The sequence below is a fragment of the Schistocerca americana genome, chromosome 2 (assembly GCF_021461395.2).
Source record: "Schistocerca americana isolate TAMUIC-IGC-003095 chromosome 2, iqSchAmer2.1, whole genome shotgun sequence".
NCBI lineage: Eukaryota > Metazoa > Arthropoda > Insecta > Orthoptera > Acrididae > Schistocerca > Schistocerca americana.
This window is the reverse complement of record NC_060120.1, coordinates 517,568,228-517,593,260: the sequence shown is the minus strand read 5'-3', so window position 1 is coordinate 517,593,260 and position 25,033 is coordinate 517,568,228.

Below are 25,033 nucleotides of genomic sequence, written 5' to 3'. Positions count from 1 at the left end.
AAATTTCAGAAATCACATCTTTCATATGGATCTATCGATATGCGACTTGAGAGCTACTTACGCTGCTCAAAGAACACTTATTCAATTCTTTCGCCTGTTAGGTAACATCTTTGGACAGGTAGCTAGGCGGTTAGATTCAGTACTGATAGGTCCATACTCTGCTTCTTTCTGTGGTCGCTCCTTGTGGTTGTTAACTTCGTTCAACTTCAGTTCAGACGGCATTGTCATGTGTTTTGCTAATATGAGCATTTCTAAACCACTGTACTGTTGATAGCACTGCTTGGCAGCATTGTATTAGCGTAAATACACATTATATGATTTTTTAGCTCGGTAGAGAGGTTAGGTCTTTTTCTGGTAGAAAGAATATTTGTCTGATATACTTGTCATTAGTATCTCCTTTCATTCGAGACATCTGCACATATTTCTATTCTACTTTAGTAGTGACTAAATAGTGTAACGGGGACTCGAAAGCATGTGTGGTAAATTTTCTGTTTTTCAGAATGTGTGGTATTGAACACACATCAAAAAAGGTTTAGCATCACCTCTGTTCCGAGAGTTCGGGAACCTGTACAGAAAATTGGAACAGAGAGCAACATAAGCATCAATTCCGCCCTTTTTATTGCTCATGGAAACCATACATTGAATGTTGTACCACCATACAGCGAGACCTTCAGAGGTGGTGGTCCAGATTGTTGTACACACCGGTACCTCTAATACCCAGTAGCACGTCCACTAGCATTGATGCATAGCATTATTTGTCGTGGCATGTTATCCACAGTTTCAGCAAGGCACTGTTGGTCTAGATTGTCCTACTCCTCAACGGCGATTCGGCGTAGATCCCCAGAGTGGTGGGGAGGTCACGTCGTCCATAAACAGCCCTTTTCAATGTGACGCAGTCATGTCTGATAGGGTTCATGTCTGGAGAACATGCTGGCCACTCTACTCGACCGATGCCGTTATACTGAAGAAAGTCATTCACAAGATGTGCACTATAGGGGAGCGAATTATCATCCATGAAGACGAATGCCTCGCCAATATGCTGCCGATGTGGTTGGTCTCTCGGACGGAGGATGGCATTCACGTATCGTACAGCCGTTACGGCTCCTTCCATGACAACCAGCAGCGTACGTCGGTGCCACATAATGCTACCCCAAAACAGCAGGGAACCTCCACCTTGCTGTGCTCGCTGGACAGTGTGTCTAAGGCGTGCAGCCTGACTGGGTTGCCTCCAAACACGTCTCCGACGATTGTCTGGTTGAAGCCATGTGCGACACTCATCGGTGAAAAGAACGTGATGCCAATCCTGGGAGGTCCATTCAACATATAGCTGGGCCCATATGTACCGCGCTGCATGGTGTCGTGGTTGCAAAGATTGACTTCGCCATGGACGTCGGGAGTGAAGCTGCCCATCATGCAGCCTATTGCGCACAGTTTGAGTGGTGACATGTCGTCCTGTGGGTACATGAAAAGCAGTATCCAACATGGTGGCGTTGCTGTCAGGGTTCTTCCGAGCCATAATTCGTAGATAGCGGTCATCCACTGCAGTAGTAGCCCTTGGGTGGCCTGAACGAGGCAGTTCCTGTCTCTCTGTATCGCATCCATGTCCGAACAACATCGCTTCGGTTCACACAGAGACACCTGGACACTTCGCTTGTTGAGAGCCCTTCCTGGCACAAAATAATAATGCAGATGCTATCGAACAGCGGTGTCGACCGTCTAGGCATGGTTGAACTACAGACAACACGAACCATTTACCTCCTTCCTGAAGGAATGACTGGAATTGATTGGCTGTCGGACTCCCTCCGTTTAATAGGCGCTGCTGATGCCTGGTTTTAACATCTTTGGGTGGGTTTAGTGACGTCTCTGAACAGTCAAAGAGACTGTGTCTGTGATACGATATCCACAGTCAATGCCTATCTTCAGGAGTTCTGGGAACCGGGGTAGTTGAGAGACGTAGTACAGACTGGATAGTGCGCTGTGTCCTAGAAACACGTTCTTAATTGCATCTACATGAAAATTGTAATTTTGGTTGACTTGAAGAGACTTGACTGACGTGCAGATGTTAAACGGTCCAAGTTCAGTGCACTGGTACTTCTGAAAAAAATGTCGGTCAAATTGGAAATTTGTGGTAAGGCCTAATGTGTCCAAACTGCTGAGGTCATTGGTGCACAAGCTTACACACTACTTAATCTAAATTACACTAACTTACTCTAAGGACGACACACACACCCATGCCCGAGAGAGGACTCGAGCCTCTGACAGTGGAAGCCACGAATGTCGGTCCAATTCTCCATTTGTGTACGTAGAATCAGTAATTGCTGTATGAAAATAAAAGCTGATAAAGTTTGCGTACAATTACCGAAAAGTTTTTATATAACAATACATATTTAGTTTTATTCAGTTAAAACATACCAAACGGTACGATCGTGTGGTCCGTTTCTTGCTTTTAACGTTTATTTGAAAACAATTTGAATTACTCTCAAGTTTCTTGTTAATTATTTCCCTCCTAAAAATTTCTGGATTTTACGACTTTATGTTCAATCTACACATGCTTGTTCTTCCTTCATTCACATTAGTAGCCAAGGTGAACACTACTAAATGGAAACAAACTGCCTCCAGCAGATTACTGCTAATATGAATTGCTTTCAGCGAATAGAATATTTTCTTCTTTTCACGCAATTCTCAGTCCATATAAGGTGGATCTGAGCTGTAGAAAACTTCGAGAGATGTGTTACAGTCCTGAATAATTGAAAGCTGGAAACTGGATCTTTTGTCATCCACGCTTCTTGTTGTTAGGTATTACGCAATAATACAAGGTGCAGTTTACATCTGCACTACACGCGTTTACTCTGAAGAGGAGACGCATCTATACTTATTGTTTTGGAATGGTTTGAACGCGTTGGATGCAATTTTGAATTACTATAACACATGTTAAGGATTCGTTCGTACTTTCCGTTGCAGTATGGAAACGTGTTTACTTCCTAATATTTTCTTCACAGTACTCGGATCGTGCTGTTGTCTGTTCATGGGGCAAAGGTTTGTATAAGAAGTGGATAATTTTCTGGGAGTTTGCATAGGAGTAGTAACTGCCAAGCAGATTGAAGTCTAACATGTAGGATGGCCTTTCATAGCTCCACCTGCTACCGTCCTGTCCATTTAACTAACACAATGACATAGCTCGAGTGCAAAAGTAACACGGAAACTGCACCCACTATCGATACAAAAAAGCCGCCAAAAGTTACTAATAGGCAGATTAAAAAATAGTTAACGCATTCGTGGCCACTTGTTGACAAACTTCCTATTGACTTCTGTCTCGGGCTCTTCGGCCGACATCTGTTGGACGATTTTTCTGACGTTTTGGCTGTACGAATGGCCTGTGTTGTCAAAGCTTCACACCTCACAGTTGGTGGGGTGATGGACAAACGTCTGCAGATGAAACAGAGACACAAGCCAACAGACAGTTTATGACCAAATAGTTTCTCTCCACCTACAAAGCCTTAGACCGACCTATTCCTCTTATGCCAATGTCGCATGGATTTTGACCGCACCTATCACCTCTCCCCACCTGTCCCCCATGAACGATTGACTTTGGCGAGCAGGAGTGGCCTATGTGCCTCAATAATACAGGTAGCCGTACCGTAACTATAACTACAGTGGAGGGGTATGTGTTGAGAGGCCAGGCAGACTTGCGGTTCCTGAAAAGGGGAAGCAGCCTTTTTAGTAGCTGCAGGGTCAACAGTCTGGCTGACTGACTGTTCTGAACTTGCTGTACTGGCACTGTGAACGGCTGAAAGCAAGGGGAATCTACAGCCGCTGCTTTTCACGAGAGCATGCAGCCTTGATGTGTGGTTAAGTGATGATAACATTCTCTTGGATATAATGTTCCGGAGGTAATATAGGCCCCCATTCGGACCTATAGGAGGGTTCTACTCAAAGGATTCCCATCATCAGAAAAAAATAGTTGTGTACGGGTCAGTGGATGGAATGTTGGATTCCTTAATCAGGCAGGTTGATTAGAAAATTTTAAATGGGAAATGGATAGGTTAAGGTTGGATATAGAGGGGATTAGTGAACTTCGATGGCAGGATAAACAGGACTTCTGGTCAGGAGATTACAGGGTTATAAATATAAATTCTATACTGAGGTGAAAAAAGTCGTGAGACAGCGACTTGCACACATGCAAATAGTAGTAGTACCGCATACACAAGTCATAAAAAGGTACTGCACTGGCGGAACTGACATTTGTGCTAAGATGAGCCATGTGAAAATGTTACCTACGTGATTGTGGCCGCACGAGGAGAATTAAGTCTTTGAATGCAGAATGGCTTTTGGAGCTGCACACGTGGGATATTCCGGTTTGTAAATCGTTAGGGAATCCGTATGCCATGAGTGTGCCGAGAATATCAAATTTCAGGCATTACCTCTCACCATGGACATCTTTCACTTAACGACCGAGGGGAACAGCAGCAATTGCGTGGAGCTGTCACTGCTAGTAGACAAGCAACAATGCGTGAAATAATCACAGAAATCAATTTGGGACGCACAACGAACGTATCCGTTGGGACAGTGCGACGAAATTTGGAGTTAATTTGCTGTGGCAGCAGACGACCGACACGAGTACCTTTGCTAACAGCGCGACATCACCTGCAGCTCCTCTACTGCGCTCGGACCTCACACGTCTGCAAAACCGTGGCCTGGTTAGATGAGTCCCGATTTCAGTTGGTAAGAACTGATGCTAGGGTTCCAATGCGGTGCAGACCCCACAAAGCTGTTGATCCATGTTGTCAACAAGGTACTGTCCAAGCTGGTGGTGACTCCATGATAGCGTGGGGGGCTGTGTTAACATGGAAATGACAGGGTTCTTTGGTCGAACTGAACCAATCATTGACTGGAAACGGTTATGTTGGCTACTTGGAGAAAAGTTTTAGCCAATTTTTATGGATGCGAATGCGCCACGTCACCGGGGCCACAATTGTTCCCAATTGGTTTGAAGAACATTCTGGGCAATTCAAGCGAATGATTTAGTTACCCACATCGCCTGACACGATTATCATATATGGGACATACTCGAGAGGTCAGTCCATGCACAACATCCTGCACCGGCAGAAGATAAGAAAAATCAGTAGGCGAATTTGGACTGGGGGAAAAGAATGAAAAAATTTCGCACGTTTAATTTTGCACATAATTTAATCATTGCCAACACTTGATTTAAGACTCGTGGAGAAGGTTGTATAAGTGGAAGAGACCAACAGATCCTGGTTCTTTTCAGTTTGATAATGTAATGGTAAGACAGTGATATAGGAACCAGATTTTAAATTGTAAGGCGTGTCCATGAGGTGATGTGGACTCAAAGCACAATTTATTGGTTACCGACTGTAGATTCACACTACAAAATTTTCAAAAAGGTAGGAAATGAAGGAGATAGGTGGTGGATAAGTTAAAAGAGCCAGAGGTTATTAATTCAGAGGGAATATAAGGCAACTATTGACTGAAAAAGTGGAAAGGAATACAGTAGAAGAGGGAATGGTAGCTTTGAGAGTGAAATAGTGAAGGCAACAGGGGATAAAAATGGTAAAAAGACATGGCCTTCTAGAAACACTTAGATATCACAGGAGATATTGAAGTTAATTGGTGAAAGAAGAAAATATAAATATTTAACAAGTGATGCAGGCGAAAGGAAATAAAAGCTTCTGAAAAAATGATACTGACACGAAGTGTAAAATGGTTACGCAGGAATAACTACAGGACAAGTGTAAGGATTAGGAGAATGTATCATTAGAGAAGGTTCAAATGGTTCAAATGGCTCTGAGCACTATAGGACTCAACTGCTGAGGTCATTAGTCCCCTAGAACTTAGAACTAGTTAAACCTAACTAACCTAAGGCATCACAAACATCCATGCCCGAGGCAGGATTCAAACCTGCGACCGTAGCGGTCTTGCGGTTCCAGACTGCAGCGCCTTTAACCGCACGGCCACTTCGGCCGGCCCATTAGAGAAGAGACAGATGCCGCCTATAGGCAAATTAAAGAGATGACAGTAGAAAAAACCATACCTGTGAGAATAATTATCAACAGCTCAGGTGGGAAACCAGTACTAAGAAAAGAAGCGAAAGCCTGGAAGATGGAAGGAGTATATACAAGAGCGCTACAAGAACAAATTTACTTCGAGGCATATTATAGAAAGAGAAAAGGGCATAAATAAAGCTTAGACAGGAGATAGGATACTGTGAGAATAGTTTCAGGCAGTACCGAATGGCCTAAGTCGAAAGCAGTACCCCTGATAGACAACAGTCTCTCAGCAATACTGACATACTTGGAATAGCCAGCCGTAACAAAACATTTCCATCTGGTAACTCAGACGGGGAAAATACCCTCAGATTTCAACAGAAATCCATGCCAGAGGCAGGATTCTAGCCTGCGACCGTAGCGGTTGCGCGGTTCCAGACTGAAGCGCCTAGAGCCACTCGGCCACACCGACCGGCATGAAATAGAGGAAGTGAAAGTTTATATTCAACTTGTACAGAAACCAGATGCGAGTTAGAAGGATCAAGGAACATGAAAAGGAAGCAGTGATTGAGAAGGGGTTGGGACAAATCTGTACACTGAATAAGCAGTAAAGGAAGCCAAAGAAATATCGGAAAGGAAATTAAAGATCAGAGAGAATAAATATAATTTTAAGTTTGCCGATGTCAGAGACAGCAAAGGACGTGAAAGAGGAGCTGAACAGAATGGACAGTGTCTTGAAAGGAGGATATAAGATAAAGATCAACAGAGGCAAGACAAGGATAATAGAAAGTAGTTGAATTAATTCAGGCGATGCTGAGTTATATCAGAAAATGACTCTAAAAGTAGTAGACGAGCTTTGCTACTTCGTCAGTCATCAAATGATGGTCGATTAGAGAGGACATAAAGCGCGGGCTGGCAATGGTAAGAAAAGCATTTCCGAAGAAGAGCACATTTTAACATCTAATTCAAGTTTAAGTTTTAGGAAGAATTTTCTGTAGGTATTTGCCAGTAGTGTAGCCTTGTACGGAAATGGAATGTGAACGATAACCAGTTCAGAAAAGTAAAGAATAGAAACCTGTGAAATGTGGTGCTACAGAAGAATGTTGAAGACTGGATGGTAGACCATGTAGCCAATGAGGAAGTAATGAACAGGACTGAAATGAAATTAAATTTGTGACACACCTTGTTTAGCAGAAGGGATCAGTTAATAGACACAATCTGAGATATCAAGGGATCATCAGTTTAGTATTGGAGGGAAGTGCAGGGGGTAAAAATTGTAGAGGGAGACCAAGAAATGAATAGAGAAAGCAGATTCAAAAGGTTGTAGGTTGCAGTGCTTAGTTGGCGATGAAGACGCTTGCACAGGTTAGACTATCGTGGAGAATTGCATCAACCAAGTCTTCGGACTGAAGACCACGACAACAGAAAAACACACCAGCTACAATTCTCTCGAAATCCTCAGATGTCATGACCTCCGACTCGCTTTCCTTATTCATCTATCCTCCCATTCGAATTCTAATCGGACCTACAGGTGAAAATTATTGAACTATATGAAATAAAATAGTCATAACTTCTGAATGGTTTGAGGTAGGACGTTCAGAATGCACAGTTGGTCGCGGGGCATGGTGGGAATTATTATTCTCATGCGCACGTGCCTTATTGTTGTCAGGTAGTTTAGTTTGGATGCATTCGTCAATAAACGAAACTGGGGCATCTGGGGGACTGAGAATCCGCATTTCGCGATCAGAAATTTCTTCATCCTCAACGGGTGACTGTGTGGAGTGTAATGTCCAGTCACTGAATAATCGGTGCGATATTCCTTGGTGGCACGATAACTACTGAACGTTACTTGAACGTTTTGGAAGATGATTTCATCCCCATTATCCAAAGCGACCGTAATTTTGACAAGATGTGTTGGTTCATGCAAGACGGAGCTCGACCCCGTCGAATCAAGATAGTGTTTGATGTCCTAGAGGAGCACCCTGGGGACCACATTCTGGCTCAGGGGTATCAAGAGGCCACTGGGAGGACCTCGATTGGTCACCATATTCTCCGGATCAGAACACAAGCGACCCCTTTTGTGGGACTATATTAAAGACAGCGTATACAGCAATAACCCCAAAACCACTGCTGAGCTGGAATGAGCCATTCAGGATGTCATCGACAGTATCGATGTTCCGACACTTCACCGGGTCATGCAGAATTTCGCTATAGGTCTGCTCCATATCTTCGCCGATGATGGCAAACACATCGAACATTTCATAACCTAAATCCGAATAACTATAGTGACGCTTACATGTTAAATAAATTATGTACACGCCGTAGTTTGTAGCTAATTTACGTTTTTTCATATAGTTCAATAATTGTCACCCAGAATTAATTTAATATCTCAGCTTCAGGTATCCCACGTTTTTTTTCAACATGACATCAACCTCCTATCGTTTAACCTCTCATTATGACCAATTGTACTCTGCCGTTAATACATCAACAGTCTCCACACCCTAACACAAAGAAACATTAACCACCTCCCACTACCTAGCTTCAAGGTCTTCACAGATCTGCCCATTCTTCCAGACTGAAGAGAAAAGGAACTATTCTGGGGTCTGTCAGGGCTCCTCGGGTCCTTACATTCCACTCTACCTTTGCGACCCATCTTTTCTGCTCCACATCCTTTCCAAAACACTCTCCCACAAAATCTTTCATCATCTACCGTTCACTTCCTAAAACAGACAAATGTCATTTTATCCTTTCTTCCAAACACTAGAATGTCGCTGTTGCAATATTTATTGATTAATAACGATTATCGCTCTCTTAGCGCATCATCAAGTTAACTACTAAACAAGACAAAATAAAACATAAAAATTATTATTCACGAAGCACTCTAAGCCATTAAGTTGCAAAATAAACTAATGGGGCGAGGACACAAACATACATCAAAAAAGCTGCGCAGGCCACCTTAGTCGGAATTAAAAGCCAACCCGGCAATCACCTTACCCAACATTAAAACCACGGAACGTTGAAGCGAAAAATGCAATCAGCTGAAGAAAAAATCCTGAAACGATGAAAACGACCATGCAGGAACGAAAAGCACGCAATTCACGTGATGCAGTGTACTCAGAATAAGGGAGGTAAATGAACTCGCCAAAAACCAGTAGCAAATACGCCGGTAGAAAGGCTGGCGTTCACACGCATGTGTCTCACTAATAAACAAATACCGCAAACGATAAAAGGCGCAGAGGACGTGGAGAAAAGTGAGATACAAACAGAAGTAGATGGGAAGCGCTGAAAGGTGGCGCTAGTAGTGAGGGGAAGATGAATTATATCGACTTATGTAGGCTTGTAACATGAAAATAATAACATTAACATGTACGACAGGAAGTTACATGAATTCGAGATATTAAGTTGTAAGCTTATGAGAACAGTTCGTATTACGTAAGCTAAAAACAGAGAACGGTATGAATTCTAAATGCGAGTGACAGTGAGAACAACGATTGGGAAGACATACAAAATAGTAATCTAATGTGAAAATCATCAGATAAATGAATGAAAAGGAATAGAAAAAAATAAAGGAAGCGAAAATTATGAAACAAGGATGGGGAAGGGGGAAAGGGGGAGTAGGGAAGGGAGACTAGGTAAAATAGGAGGGGTATGAAGAGAAGGGAAAGACGGTGTGGCTATATAATTGAGCCGGTCGTAGTGGCCGTGCGGTTCTAGGCGCTACAGTCTGGAACCGAGCGACCGCTACGGTCGCAGGTTCAAATCCTGCCTCGGGCATGGATGTGTATGATGTCCTTAGGTTAGTTAGGTTTAATTAGTTCTAAGTTCTAGGCGACTTATGGCCTCAGAAGTTGAGTCGCATAGTGCTCAGAGCCATTTTTTGTATATAATTGAGTGGGGGGGGGGGGGAGGATTTTAAGAAACCAGTGTAGGGGACAACCATATTGAAGAGGAAAACACAGCACTCGGTGTGTGGGTGGAGGTGGAGGGGAAGGGGGAGAGAGCGCATGAGAAGCATGAAAAACAAACACAGGATACATCTGAAACTAAACCAAACAAACTTTGGCAAAGATGACGTGATGGTATTGTTGCAGATTACATTTTTGCTTGTAACCTCCCCCTCACTTATCGTCCTTAATGACAGAGAAAAATTAAACCGCGTGTACCTAATGGAAATCTGGGGAAAGCAATCATCACCAAAGTTAATCTGTCGGTAAAGAGGGAGGAAAGAGTTACATCTTAATGAAAGGAAAAATGGAAATGAATTTGGTGAAAATTAATTTTGAGAAAAGGGTAAAATTAATAAAGAAAGTAAATGTGCGGTCGTTACGTTAACAATTAATTGGCGTTAATTAGATATTTGAGATTTGGGTAAAATTACGGTGGCCAGTCCTATGGACAACTACTATAATAACTGAAAAAGAAAGGTTATTGCACATATAATTAGTACTAAAAGCGTGGCAACTGAAGGTTGACTCGTGTAGTGTGAAAACTGAAAGTTTGTCAGAAGTAATAAATTTCGCTACACTCTGACTTAATTTAGCAAAAGAATTAATGAAACCGGAAAATTGAAAGCTAATTTAGTGACTGAAATTAATAGTGAGCTTTGATTCTGAAGCACATCGAAATTCAGTAAATTACGGTTAGTCTTGGGCTACCTCAACAATCATTTCAAAAGCTACTTGAATCTACGCTGTTTAGAAATAAGAGATTCAACTTTCAACTTGAATTAAATGATTCTGGACAATTAACAATAGTAAAATTTAGTACGTACCAAGCTGAGCTGCAGTCACAGGTAAGCTAAAATACAGTAACAAAAGTCGCACTCTTAATTTGTGCTTGTGTAATCTAAATATTGTAGCCAGCTATGAATACCTTAACTGAACTTTGAAATTAAAGCAGTGAAATCTAATGATATTACTTTAATGCTGGTGTTTGAATTTCAACGACACTCGGGTTCATTCCGGAAAAGGAAGGGACCCTGCTTGGTAATGCAATTGGGACAATGAGCAACAAAGGTTCATGCTACGTTGCAGTAATTTAGTGAGAAAAATTTAACAGTTTGAAAAGCTGAGGCCTGCCATACAGTTCTAAAACTTTACGTGCTACCAGTCTTCCTTGTTGGTTGATTGAAGGTTTGAAGTCGTCGATCGAGGAGGTTGCGACAGTCACTCATTGTCGGCCGTCGCTGTTGCCGAAGCTGGATGTTGGCGCGCCTTCTTCTCGACACGGTCACCAGGCGAAACGGGCTCTTGATATGTGCCAGCTAATGCTTCCCGTCCGCGACACCGTGTCAGAAATTATCATAGCAAGTCGAGCCCAATTACATGCTGCCCAACTCCAAAAGCGCGGCAACTCGCGGGAGCGTCACACAACACACCTGCTCCACCGCCCTACCCCAGCCAGACTCCGCTCTGCCCGCGCTCCACGCGGCAGAGTTAACACTCTACCAAAGATCCTAAACACTTTGATTCTCCACACGACCTATCGATGTATTCGTTCGATAGCATAGTTTTCCCTCGGCAGGACCCAGCGTAAAAATACAAATAGTATTTACAAAACAAACCTATTATACATCGACATAAATGCATGTATATACAAATAGTAAAACAATTACAATTTACAAAGACACAGAAACGTCATATCTTCAGGTAACAAAATAAGGAAAAAAATATATAGTACAATAGATGGGAATAGGAGGATATGCATTTCCGGCGTTACACGCTGACCAGTTGGTCATTAAGGCTTAACTGACCAGATAACGTAAGAAGTTTCGTTAATTCGGATTCCTCCGCGTGATTTAACTTTTTCCCTTTAAGTGTGTCAGTAGTAGGCTCGCAATGTCCCTTAGCTCTAATATTGTCAGCTCCCCTTTTTGTAAGAAGGTGTTCTTTCAAGCCAAATCCTGGCCGCACGACCTGTTTGCCCTATATAAGTGCTAGGGCACGGGGGACAAGTAAGTCCTAATACATCTGATTTAGAAAAATAGTTTTCGGGTAGCAATTCGTTGCGGGTGAGCTTATACTAGAGCGGTAACGAATGTGTAAGGAATTTATGACACTAATTCCTTTGAATAAATTAGCGAATCGGTATGATACTGGACTGAAAAATGGCAAAGAACGTAAATAAAGTGAAACTGGGTGTGAAAAGTGTCAGCTGCATAGGTTACACTTGTTGATTTCGACAGAACTAGTTTATCTACTAAGCTCGGGCTATAGCAGTTAGATTGAACGATATACTTGAAATTTGCTATTTCCGATGTAAGAGATCGAGCTTAGAGGTACGTTCATTGAGTGCGAGGTCAACCATAAGGAAAAGAATCTATGCTAATGCGAGGCAGGATGCCAAGAAGAAACGTGTATGATTGCTTCATTTGTGGCTGGCATACGAAATATGCTATAAATAACCTTCCCTTCTACCTGCAGGAGATTAGTTAGGAAACAATCTGACACCATCACTTTGTGGATGAAGGCTAATTCCGAATTTAAACTGCAACATTCCTCAGCGAGTCAGTTTATGATTTAACCCTTTATTGCCTGATGGCACTTAAAAGTACCAGTAAGTTTTGACTCTCATTATTTTCTCGTGGTGCAGTTTCGTGATCTGAGAGCCTGTCGGTATGTAACAGTAACTCTGCTCTACTGTTTCATAGATGTTATTATGCAATACATAGACCTCTCTGCCTGTCAGAGCTTGAAATTGTTTTTCGCGTGCTTCTGTGAAAACAGAAGATTGTATGTGCTTGTTTCCATGGTGTTGCCTGAATTTGTGCGCAATTTATTGAAACTTTCGCTGAGTTTTCCATTGTAAGTACTTACCTTCTTTGTTTTTTTATAATAGTTTGAAGCATTACGTTACAAGTGAATGAGATAAAGTGGAAAATATAAAGCGGACTTATTAGTACCGTTAGGTTGTGCGAACACTTTATTGTAGCAACAGTGCGTTACCTCTCACTAGTTGGTCTGTCCACTTTTTCACACACAGATGGACGAAAATCGTAAAACTGGTGGCTACTTTCGACCTTTAAATGATGCAGAGATTGAAGCAATTTTGTATGAGGACATTCCTTCTGGTATTACAGAGGATACTGACATCGAAGATGATGACGAAAATGTTAATAATTTTGACAAAGCTTTTTCGTGCAATTTGCAAGAGGCAGATTGTGAAACAAACTCCACTTGTTCGGATGATGATGTCTCAGAGTGTTCTTTGCCGTTTACACCTTCACCTCAATGAGAATACTGGACACACAGAATGAGGAGAGACAAACACATAGTAAGGTAAATTTATGCGAATTTAAAAAAAAATTCAGAAATATCGTATTTTTGTTAATTAATTTTCTGATGTAAAAATATTTAATATTTATGTGGAATAAAGTACAATTTATAAAAATTGGAGCATTTTTCTGCGCATGTTGTGATTCTGTCCATGGAGTCTGACGGTACGTCTGAGTACCAGGAGTGAAAAAAGTTGTAAAAAATAAAATAAAATTTTACAAAAAATCCTACCGTCATTTGAGGCCACAATAGCATAAATTCTGCAAAGAAAATGTTAAAAAGTAAATTTTTTCTTATGTCAGGAAACAAAGGGTTAAATAAGTCCGCCGCAAATGATAGAAGTATCACCAACGCATCTTCAGTAATACAGAATTTTCTTGCTGAGTGGAGAGCCTTTTCTAAATATTTGCTCCCCGGACTGTTGATAAAGCTGCCAGTCAAGCAACCGGCTAAACAATTTTTCAGGTCTCCCCCGTCTTGCTGTTTGCATACACAATTATTGAAAGAAAGGTATTCATATGAGATTATGATTTCGAAGATGTCTGTGAGCTCATCGACCTTGTCTTGAACGAGGGTACTTGTACTGATCAAATTAAATGATGGTAATATTTTCCTCTACAGGTATGTTGGTATCCAAGATTTTCGTGTCTAGTGAAGCTAGAGCGAAAGAAGGTGGGAATGTCATGCCAGAGAGTCTATCGAAGAGTTCTTTCCTGTTCAGAGTCGAGACGTTGTCATTGTAAACATAAAAGTGTGTGAAAATTTAGCAGCAGGTGCCACAGAATATCCAATGCAGATAACGATTAGATGTACAGGAAAATCAGGTTTATGGGTCTTTATTTGAGTTCTGAGGGATGGGGTTTTTGGGTTCATAACTTTGAACCTTTTCTGATTGATGGGAATGATGATGGTACAGGCACTAATGCAGTCATGTAGCTCTCTGTTAAATGAGGAGGTTGGGTCAGCTTCTATGGGTACCATTCCATTGTCATTAAAAATTTCTTTGTTTTAGGTATGTAATCTGTCATGTAAACGATGACAGCTGTGTTGTCTCTGTCTGCTCCCACCTCTATGGCATTGTGATCCCTGAGTTGACTTTTCATTTACTTCACTTTCAAATGCACACTATTAATATTTTTTGAATTAACAAATTTCCCGACTCAATTACTGGCTTCACATGCTGTATTGATCTTAATATGAACAGCTTCATTCTGTATATTGAGCAAGCAGTAAAGGAAACAAAAGAAAAATTCGGAGTAGGTATCAAAATCCATGGTAAGAAATAACAAATTTGAGGTTCGCCGATGACATTGTAAATCTGTCAGAGACAGCAAAGGACTTGGAAGAGCTGTTGAACGGAATGGACAGTGTCTTGAAAGGAGGATATAAGATGGACATCAACAAAAGCAAAACGAGGATAATGGAATGTAGTCGAATTAAGTCGGGTGATGCTGAGGGAATTAGATTAGGAAATGAGACACTTAAAGTAGTAAAGGAGTTTTGCTGTTTGGGGAGCAAAATAACTGATTATATAAAATGTAGACTGGCAATGGCAAGGAAATCGTTTCTGAAGAAGAGAAATTTGTTAACATCGAGTATAGATTTAAGTGTCAGGAAGTCGTTTCTGAAAGTATTTGTATGGACTGTAGCCTTGTATGGAAGTGACATGTGAATGATAAATAGTTTGGACAGGAAGAGAATACAAGCTTTCGAAATGTGGTGCTACAGAAGAATGCTGAAGATTAGATGGTTGGATCACATAACTAATGAGGAGGTATTGAATAAAATTGGGGAGAAGAGGAGTTTGTGGCACAACTTGACGAGAAGAAGAGACCGATCGTTAGGACATGTTCTGAGGCATCAAGGGATCACAAATTTAGCATTGGAGGGCAGCGTGGAGGGTAAAAATCGTAGAGGGCGACCAAGAGATGAATACACTAAGCAGATTCAGAAGGATGTAGGTTGCAGTAGGTACTGGGAGATGAAGAAACTTGCACAGGATAGGGTAGCATGGAGAGCTGCATCAAACCAGTCTCAGGACTGAAGACCACAACAACAACAACATGAAAACATGAACAGCTACTCACTTGCAGTAAACATACTTGAGTCCAGTTCGTCCACCGTTAGAAACGGCAAAGAGGTTATGCCGCCAAGATACGATTGCAAAAACAGCTTCTTACAAAAAGAGGTGCTGCAGAAACAAAACACCATTTGCTGAGCATCTTAAAGGTAATGGACATTTCGAGTCAACGACTGATTCACTTCAAAAACTACATACAGCTTCCAAAGCGAAAAAGTTAAATCTCTTGAAGGGATTCTAAATAACGAACTGCTTAGATTATCGGGTCAGCTAGGCCGCCTACACTTTGTCTTCCGCTCTCCCTTTCGCATTTTTCGCTTCCTTTGGTTTTTTCTGTTTCTTTTTATTCATTTATCTGATGATTTGCATATTCGATTTATCTTTTGCTAATGACCATTTTGACTTTCATTTTATTGTTATTTATATTTTACCAATAATTGTTTTCACTGCCAATCACATTTATAATTCATACTGTTCTCAATTTTTTGCTTCTGTAATACGAACTATTCATATAGGCTCACTACTCGATTTCATACCACTTTCTGTTGCATGTTTTATTATTTTAATGCCATCAGCCTACATAAATCTTTCAGTTCATCTTACCTTCAGTACTAGCACCTGCGTTCGACGCTTCCTATCAGCTTCTGCTTGTACCTGACCTGCCTCCACGTCCTCTACACCTTTTCATGGGCTACAGTATTTGTTTCTTAGTGAGACTCACGCCTGTGAACACGTTCCAATGTACACCGTTTGTTACTGGTGTTGGTGAGTTCATGTGCCTCTCTTATCCTGAATACTCGGCTTCGCGTTCATTTCCTAGTTTCTCATTCCTGCACGGTCGTCTGATCGTTTTATGATTTTTATCTTCAGTTGATGACTCCGTTTTTCGCTTCAGCCGTTTTTCCAATCGTTGTAATGTTGTCTACGGTGATTGCCGTCCTGGATTTTAGTTGTGACTAATGCGGCCAGCGCTGCTTTTTTAAGATCGGTTTTCATACTCGCACCATTAGTTTATTCTGCCACTTGATGGGTTAGATAGGTTTGTGAATAACGATTTTTATGTCATAATTACTTTTAATGTTTTGCAGCTAATATGATGAAGCCCTAAGAGCGCGAAACGCGTTGCTAATCATTAAATATTGTAACGGAGACTGCTTTTATTCGGAATATTGTAATATACTGTTCCTCCACCAGGCCAGACAAGAATGGAGCAATTTGTCAATTTTTCCTTATTTTAAAAGTCAAAATCCCTTAACTTAAGATCTTCCGTGCTCAACAGCACTTTTTAATATTAGATTGGTGCGTAAGTTGTTAGAGTTTATGTCTCGGACGTTGGTATTCCTGTTGCTACGGATTTATTTAACGACGTCCATTTTTGATTTCAAGTTCATTGTTACTATTTGCGTTTACTGATTATCATTTTCTCATTTGGAGATAGTCAGTGAATCTGTCGACGCTATAAAATTGGGTGCCAAATGGGGAAATCGGCTTAAGAGCAGCTGCCAGTTAAGGGAAACGAATTGCTCCCTCAGTAATGGCGCATTTTAGTGTCAGACCCTTTTGTTATCGCTCATAATTTGGGACAGTCGGTTGTAATGGAATCATAAAACAGTACCAGATGTAAACACGTGGCAGGACGTAAAGCCGTAGCATTCTTGCACAAGAGTTCCTTATTTTGGCATAAGACAGGTAAGAGACGAAGATGAAGTAATTGTAAGATTAAGCATATACGCGAAATCACAGTCAGCTAGGACACCATGTTTAGGGAGATCCAGCATACAACATAAAAGGAAAAATAGATTTTGCCCTGAAATGGAATGGAGTCAGAAGTGAATGCAAGTGTGGTTGCAACGAACGAAACAGTTCTTCTAAAGACATACCTACAGCTAATAAAATTTTCTAGGGCTTCCGGCCGCGTCAGGACCCACGAGTTACTGACCGAGCTCTCCTGTCATTGTCAAGAGGTAAGACTGACTGCTGTGTCGCCGTGGCCGCGTCCTTATATAGCCGCACTGCTGGCTCTGATGTCACTAGTACTCTTTTCCTCGCCACATATGGTAAAGCATCACAAAAGAAGCTATTGAAATAGCGTCATAAAAGAAGCTATGGAAATAAAAACCTCTGTAAACACCATCAACAAGGACGGCGGTTCGCAGCTCAGCACAGCCTGGGCCCCGTCATCGGGAGGTTAAAACGGGCGCGACGGACTTGGGATGACAACATTACCATGTATGGGGAGGAAGAGAGCACTAGTCACAGCCAGCAGTGCGGCTATATAACGACGCGGCCACGGCGACACAGCAGTCAGTCTTAGCACTTGCCAATGACTGAGGAGAACTCGGTCGAAAGCTCGTGGGATTTTAGCCACCTGACGCGGCTGGAATCCCTAGAAAATTTTATTAATTCATATCGCCGCGAAACCATGCATTCATACATGATGTACCTCTACGGTGAGGAAACGTGGCACACCATTAAAAGCCTTAGGAACTTGCGTGATAAGCTCTCTAGCCTTCCTGCTGCGCTGCCGAGATGAGAACACGATACCACGATTTGCCATGGTGAGCCATCACATCAACACCTCGGCAGCCAGAAGAATCTATCGTCGTGCCAGCTCTGCCCTGTTGCGGGAAAGGATGCAACCCACTAGGAGGCAGCTGCATTTAAGCGGTCGTGAGCTGCTGGCTATCCATCTGCAATTGACAGACGTACTCTCGCAAGTAGATTGGGAGTGGATCGACGCGGCCACCACAGGACAACAGGTGTCATCGCAAAAGAAGAATACAGAGAAACAGAAAAGGAAGTTCACGGGGCTATCTCAACACCAACACGGTGAAGAACGAAATCAACACAACGAACTGTCATCAACATGACGGAGAAAGAGATCGACGCGGGGGCCATTTCGGCGCTTAAAAATGGTCTTGCGCCTCGGAGCATCCCTACATGTGGTATTATAAGTGGGGTGGGACAAGCAATCCGCAAGATGCCTAGTGAGAGTGCAGACGAAATTCGTCGCTACATGTGTCGTATGATTTCAACATCTAAACCACCGAGGTCTAACTTGACTTGGGCTGTACGCAATAATCTTCACGCACTCAGCAACGACCCCCTCATCGTGGTTCTGCCAACTGACAAGGGAGATGCATTCGTCATTCTGAATAAAGCTGACTACGACGCCAAAATTTAGTTGATTTTTGAAGAGGATGCATACCGGAAACTGCCACGGGATCCGACGTCAAGAATAATGAGGAAGACATCAGAGCTTCTAAAACAGTCAACACTGGAAAAGGGCGTAATTAAGAATCTCCTCCCTCTGGCGCCGAGACCACCTTCGCTTTATGGACTACCAAAAATCCACAAGCCAGATTCTCCTCTTCGTCCCATTGTGAACACCATTGGGTCACCCACTTACAGACTGGCAAAACACCTGGCCAGCCTCCTTGCACTGCATGTGAGTCGTTAGGTGCATCACATCAAGAACACCGACGACTTTATCAACAGAATTATACAACTGCGTCTTGGTCAAGGAGATTTAATGGGTAGTTTTGATGTGATCTCCCTTTTTACACGTCTTCCGGTCAAAGACTCTAAAGATCTCCTCTCCCAGTTATTTGATAGCACATTTGTGGGACTATTTAAGCACACGTTGACATCGTCGTATTTCCTACATGGCTAGCTCATTAGCTAAATAACCTTTTTATGGAAAAATTTGAAGACATTGACTTGGACACGGCTCCAGCTAAGCTAAGTTGCTTTTATCGTTACGTCGATGACACTTTTATCATCTAGCCCCATGGTCGTGAAAAACTGGGAGAATTCTTAGAACACCTGAACAGCATTCACGGCCACATCAAGTTTACGATGGAAGTCGAGATAGATGGTGCATTGCACTTCCTTGACGTCCTCGTGCGACGGAAAACCAATGGGCACCTCAGCCACAGTGTCTACGGGAAACCGACACACACAGATTGGCATTTGCACGCTCTAAGCCACCACCTTCCGGCACAAAAACGTGGCGTTGTGAATACCCTCGTCCATCGTGCTAAAGTTGTCTCTGACGCTGAAAGTCTTCCGGGAAATCTGGCACAGCCAGGGGCAGGTACCATTGGCTGTATCTGGTGTGACAAGCAAGAAAAACACCAGCAGAGGAGAGAACACCACCGAAAAGAAAGCAAGAAACTTGTGTTTTTGCCTTTCTGTGGTACAGCGTCGGGAAAGATTAACCGACTCCCGAAGAGATATAACATTTCATCGTTGTTCAGCCCCCCAGCAAAAATCCAAAAGTTCACGAGGCCTTTGAAGGACGATCTAGGGCTTAGGACGCCTGGAGTGTACAAGATACCATGTCAGTGTGGCTGTTACTATGTCGGGCAAACAGTACGCACTGTGGAGCAACGCCGGACGGAACACGAGAGGTGCTCACGCCTACGCTATCCAGAAAAATCAGCCCTGGTAGAACACGCCTTAGAAAATGGACACCGAATCCTGTTAGACGAAACATCTGTCGTTATGAGGGAGAAGGTATTGTGGGACAGCGTAATAAAAGAAGCTATTGAAATAAAAACCTCTGTAAACACCATCAACATGGACGGCGGTTTGCAGCTCAGCACAGTCTGGGACCCGGCCATCGTGAGGTTAAAACGGGCGCGACGGACACGGGATGAAATCTTTACCATATATGGCGAGGAAGAGAACACTAGTGACGTCACAGCCAACAGTGCGGCTATATAACGACGCGGTCAGGGCGACACAGCAGACAGTCTCACCACTTGACAATGACCGGGGACAGCTCGGCCGAACGTTCGTGGGATTTTAACCACCTGACGCGGCTGGAAGCCCGTGAAAATTTTATTAACTCATATAGCCCCGAAACTATGCATTCATACACATGCTTACAGCCATCTACAAGTTACAAGCAACGCCCGTACAACTACAGACGTGAGGGGTGTCTGTTCAGTCGAACCGGTGTGACAGCGATGATCTTGTGATGAATCAGTGCGTCATATACATGAATTAGTGGAAAGTAAACGGGATGGGAAAGACACAGAAAGGCAGGGAATGGCGGAAATGTATCGGCGACGGACTTCTAGGGTCACAACTGCTGGTTGATGAGAGTTTCAGTGCGGGTGCACAACCAACGTCAAAACTCCTACCAGAATCATAAATGTGTGATTGGGGGTTGACAGGCGGGGCTGGTTGAGGTTCGGCGAGCGGAAAGTTAGAAAAGGTAGTCAAAACAACAGTTCTAGAGAAGCTGGGCATCCGGGTTCGAGTCTCGGTATGCCACAAACCTTCAACGCTCGCAGTTACCATGCCACAGTGTCCTATGCGACTGGAAGTAATTATTTATTTCCTCTCTTTTTCTCATCCCGCTTCCTTTCCATTTCCATCGACCCAATTATTCAAGCAACGCCCGTACGCTTAGGAACATTTACAGCAGATTTCTAGCAAGATTAATAAATTTAATTTACAGCCTTTTCAATTGTAATTTATCTGAATGGCCAGTACTACATCCTCAGTTAGCTTTATAATGTGGTAGTGTGGAACGAATTTATAGTATGCCTTTCTAAACAAATACGTCGCTGACACTTGCTCCTAATAACATCGAATTTCCAGCAACATTTTGTGTTGCAACCACAGCTACAGCCTCAGGTACAACTTTTTTTTTTTTTTTTTAGAAATATGGGAAGTTAAAAAAAGAAATCATTCTTGAAGTAAAACATGAAAACAAAATCAGCTGTGATTCGACGAATCCCATGTTGTAAAAAAGGCACGCTTCCTTGGAGTTTCTTAATTACAGCTCGGTTCCCCAGCCGATCTTGCCTCCCATTCGCTGGTTCTTCGAATGCAGCCTGGGCCATGATAAATGCTTCCAGTTCCCGCTTCCTTCTCCCAGAAATGCAAACTAGTGACTTCTCGAGTTATGAAGCCTAGAGAAAAATTATTAAATTCAAATGAAATGGGCGATTACATAACTCCAGTTTAATAGCAGGTATGAAACTCAAAGAGGCCAAATGCTTGGAAAGTTATATGCGGCGCAATACTTGTTCCGCAAAGCCGCCTCTATTCAAACGACGAGTTGAACAACCAGTTTTGTTGCAGCTGGTCTGAATTAAGCGCTACCGTTTTTATTTGGCTCGTCGATTTATGTGGTTACCTCTGGCTGCGGCTCGGCGCGACTGAGGCTGGCAGAGAAAGTGAAGGTGGCTGGCCTGTCATTTCAGAATCCGCGGCCAGTGTGAGTATATCGACAGGTGAGCAACTTGGGCGCATTAATGAGCGCGGAGTCACCAGATAAAAATCTCGTCCTTCGCAGAAAAGGAGAGCGGGCCCCGAGCAGGAAACAAGGCTGGCTGAAAGCTGACACAATTAACGCCGTCCCCCGGGCTGGCACGGCCGCTTCATTAATCACCAGACACTTAGTAGGTCGCCGCCGCCCGACAACTGTCTTCCCCGCTCCTCTCCTGTCACAGTACCTGTTGTCCCACACCTTACTCAACAGCAGGTGTTCGCTACCGCACAACGCTGTAGTCATTTATAGCCAGAAATCTGTCCTTAAACAACAACAACAACAAATCAAAGAAAGAGTGCACCTGGAATTTTATGGAAAGTAATGGCGTAATTCTCAATGAGAGGACGGTCAAGAAGCCACTCGTTTAACAGTAAATGCGTTTATGGAAAACAGAAGTCGCATCACCAAGACAGAATTGAGCGGCATAAACGAAAGCTGGTAGGCGTGTTTCTATATCTGAAACATAAGGTCCATTCAATTCTCGCGAAAGTCGCATAAGAGCAGTGCTAATAGGGGCACTGTGAGAACGCGTATCAGGTTTTCGTTAAATACACGATGTAACGGTCGTGAGTGTTAGGTGCCTTTGATACAGAACGTGGTGAATTGGATTTAGTCAAGAATGCCTTTAAGACGACAAAGACGCCATTATCAACACCTCACTGAGTCTAAAGGTGGTCGTGTAATAGTGCTTCGGGAAGCTGGATGTTCCTTCTGCGATACTGCAGAAAGACTTGGCAGGAATGTAGCCACGGTACATAACTGCTGACAGCGGTGGACACAAGAATGTACTGTCACAAGAAGACCGGACTCAATGACCACTTGGCACTAGCAAGAGGGGAGACCTTCGCGTTCCATGTATGGTTCTGGCTCATCGTACTGCATCTGCAGGAGCAATTTGACCAGTAGGTGGCACGAAAGTGACACAACGAACTTTTACAAATCGGTCACTTCCAGGACAGCACAGACCAAACGCCCTGTAAAGTGCGTTCTACTGACACAAAACCACCCTCACATGACTTCAGTGGCATCAAGCGGGAGCTCATTGGAAGGCAGGGTGGAGGTCTGTTGTGTTTTCTCATTAAAGCCTACTTTGCCTCGCTACCAGTGATGGCTGTGTGTTGGTTAGAAGGAGGTCATTTGGGGCCTGCAACCAGCTTGTCCGCATGTTAGACTGGAGCTACATGACACTACGGTCTGCGCTGCGAATTCGTCTGACCGCAGGAGCACTCTCGTGATTAGCCCACGAACCCTGACTCCAAATTCGTACGTCAGTATGGTGATTCGACATGTTGTGCTGCCATTCATGAGCAGCATTCCAGCTGATGTTATCCAATTGGATAACGCTCGCCCACATACCGCTGTTGTAAGCCAACATGCACTATGTTGCCTTGGCCTGTTCGATCACAAGATCTGTCTCCACCCGAGCACATGCGAGATATCACCAGAGCCAGTTCCAGCATCATCCACAAACAGCATTTACTGTCACTTTATTGATAGATCAAATGCCACGGGCATGGAACTCCATGCCACAAACTGACATCCGGCAACTGTACAATTCATGCACTTTGGCATCCTTGCATTCAGCATTATGGCTGTTACACCGGTTATTAATATATCAGCATTTCACATTTTCAATGGCTTATCTCGCGCTTTTATTGATCTGTGATCTTGCAATTTAATCACTTAAATACACTATCTAGACAAATGTATTCCAGAAATTTCGGTACCCTACATTAATTACTTTTTGTGCATCGATTTTTTTTCCTCTCAGTGTAGATTTATGTTGCTGAGGCAGGCGCCAAATTAATGAAGTATTTGATGTTACGCGTTTCGCGAACTTACAAGGCTAACCGAGCTAAATCGTCCTTCGTTCGTGAAGGAACGAAGAACCGCTCTACATTGCTTAAGTACTCAAGGTTAAAAAAGAACTCCAGAATACTGGTAGCGAAAGGACCTGCATCAGAAATCAAGGAACTATTTTTAATAATAAAATGCGTGTAAAGAAAGAATTATAATGAACTGTGAATCAGATAAATGATGATGAGTTCCCATACTCCGAGGAGCGTAGGGGACGATGCGGGAAACCCGCACCGCCGACTAGGCAAGGTCCTAGCGGAGGTGGTTTGCCACTGCCTTCCTCCGACCGTAATGGCGATGAGCGTTGATGATGAAGACCACAAAACAACACCCAGTCATCTAGAGGCAGGGAAAATCCCTGACCCCGCCGGGAATAGAACCCGTGAAGCGAGAACACTACCACAAGACCATGACCTGCGGACAATAACATAGTGAGGTGAAGTAATCAAATGTAGAAGCATAAAAGGGGACTTATTTTTTAAGAGACAAGGATCGTAAGAGACTAGCTGAAAGATGTTATAGCAGCTCAAAATCGCTGAGATATACTGTTATCGACTTCATAACGTTCACTTCATGTGAGGGTTCTTTGTAGTATGAGCTTGACAGAAGACTGACTTTTCTGGACACACAGAAAGGCACTGCTGGGTCATGTGACAGCGGTCATGATCATATAGTGCTAACACACACTTCTACTAATTTTCGAAGCTTCAAAACCATAAAGCTATTTATTTTCCATGTGGCAATTTTCACAAATGTTGTTGTAAATTTATTCCTCTCTTTTATTCTGCCTCATTCTGTACACAGGACATTCTGCAACAATGACAGGTATAGTGACTGAAGGAAAGAGGCAATAAGTTCCGGCTGGTATAAACAGCTGTCTTATCGTGGGATACCTCTTGCATGATATTGAGACATGGTAAATACAGTCCACGAACAGCACAGTGTTCTCTAAGATTCTACAGCGAGAAGATACAGTTCTTTGAAATGTTTGCTGTGGGTGTATTTAACAGTCTAATATTTCAACGGAAACCGTTTTATATTCTGAAAAGAGAACAACTTTCTCAGCTTTCACTCAGGATTCTGTGTATTACGACAACGTATGTTGCCTGAACTCCAAAAATATGCAGAGTAACAGTGAAAGTCATAGCCGACGTGGTCCGATTGAGCGTCGGAAGCGTTCTCACCATCATGAAGGAACGATTGCACATGCGCAGAGTGTGTGCCCAATGGGTGGCCGACAGTCTTCAACCACACCAGGAAGTATGTCGAATGATCCATTGCCTTGCTCATCTGCAGCGCTATGCTTAGGAAGGGAATGCATTCCTGGCACGAGTGGTGGCTGGAGATGACTCATGGTGTCATCACTTCGAACCAGAACCAAAACGACAAAGTCTCCAGTGGAAGCATCCAGGGTCACCACCACCAAAAAAAGCCAAGGCCATCCACACCAGTGCTCTCTGATCAAGATGGCCCCCTTTTGTTTCACTTCGTGCAGCACGGGACAACGGTTATTGCCCAGTGTTACCCC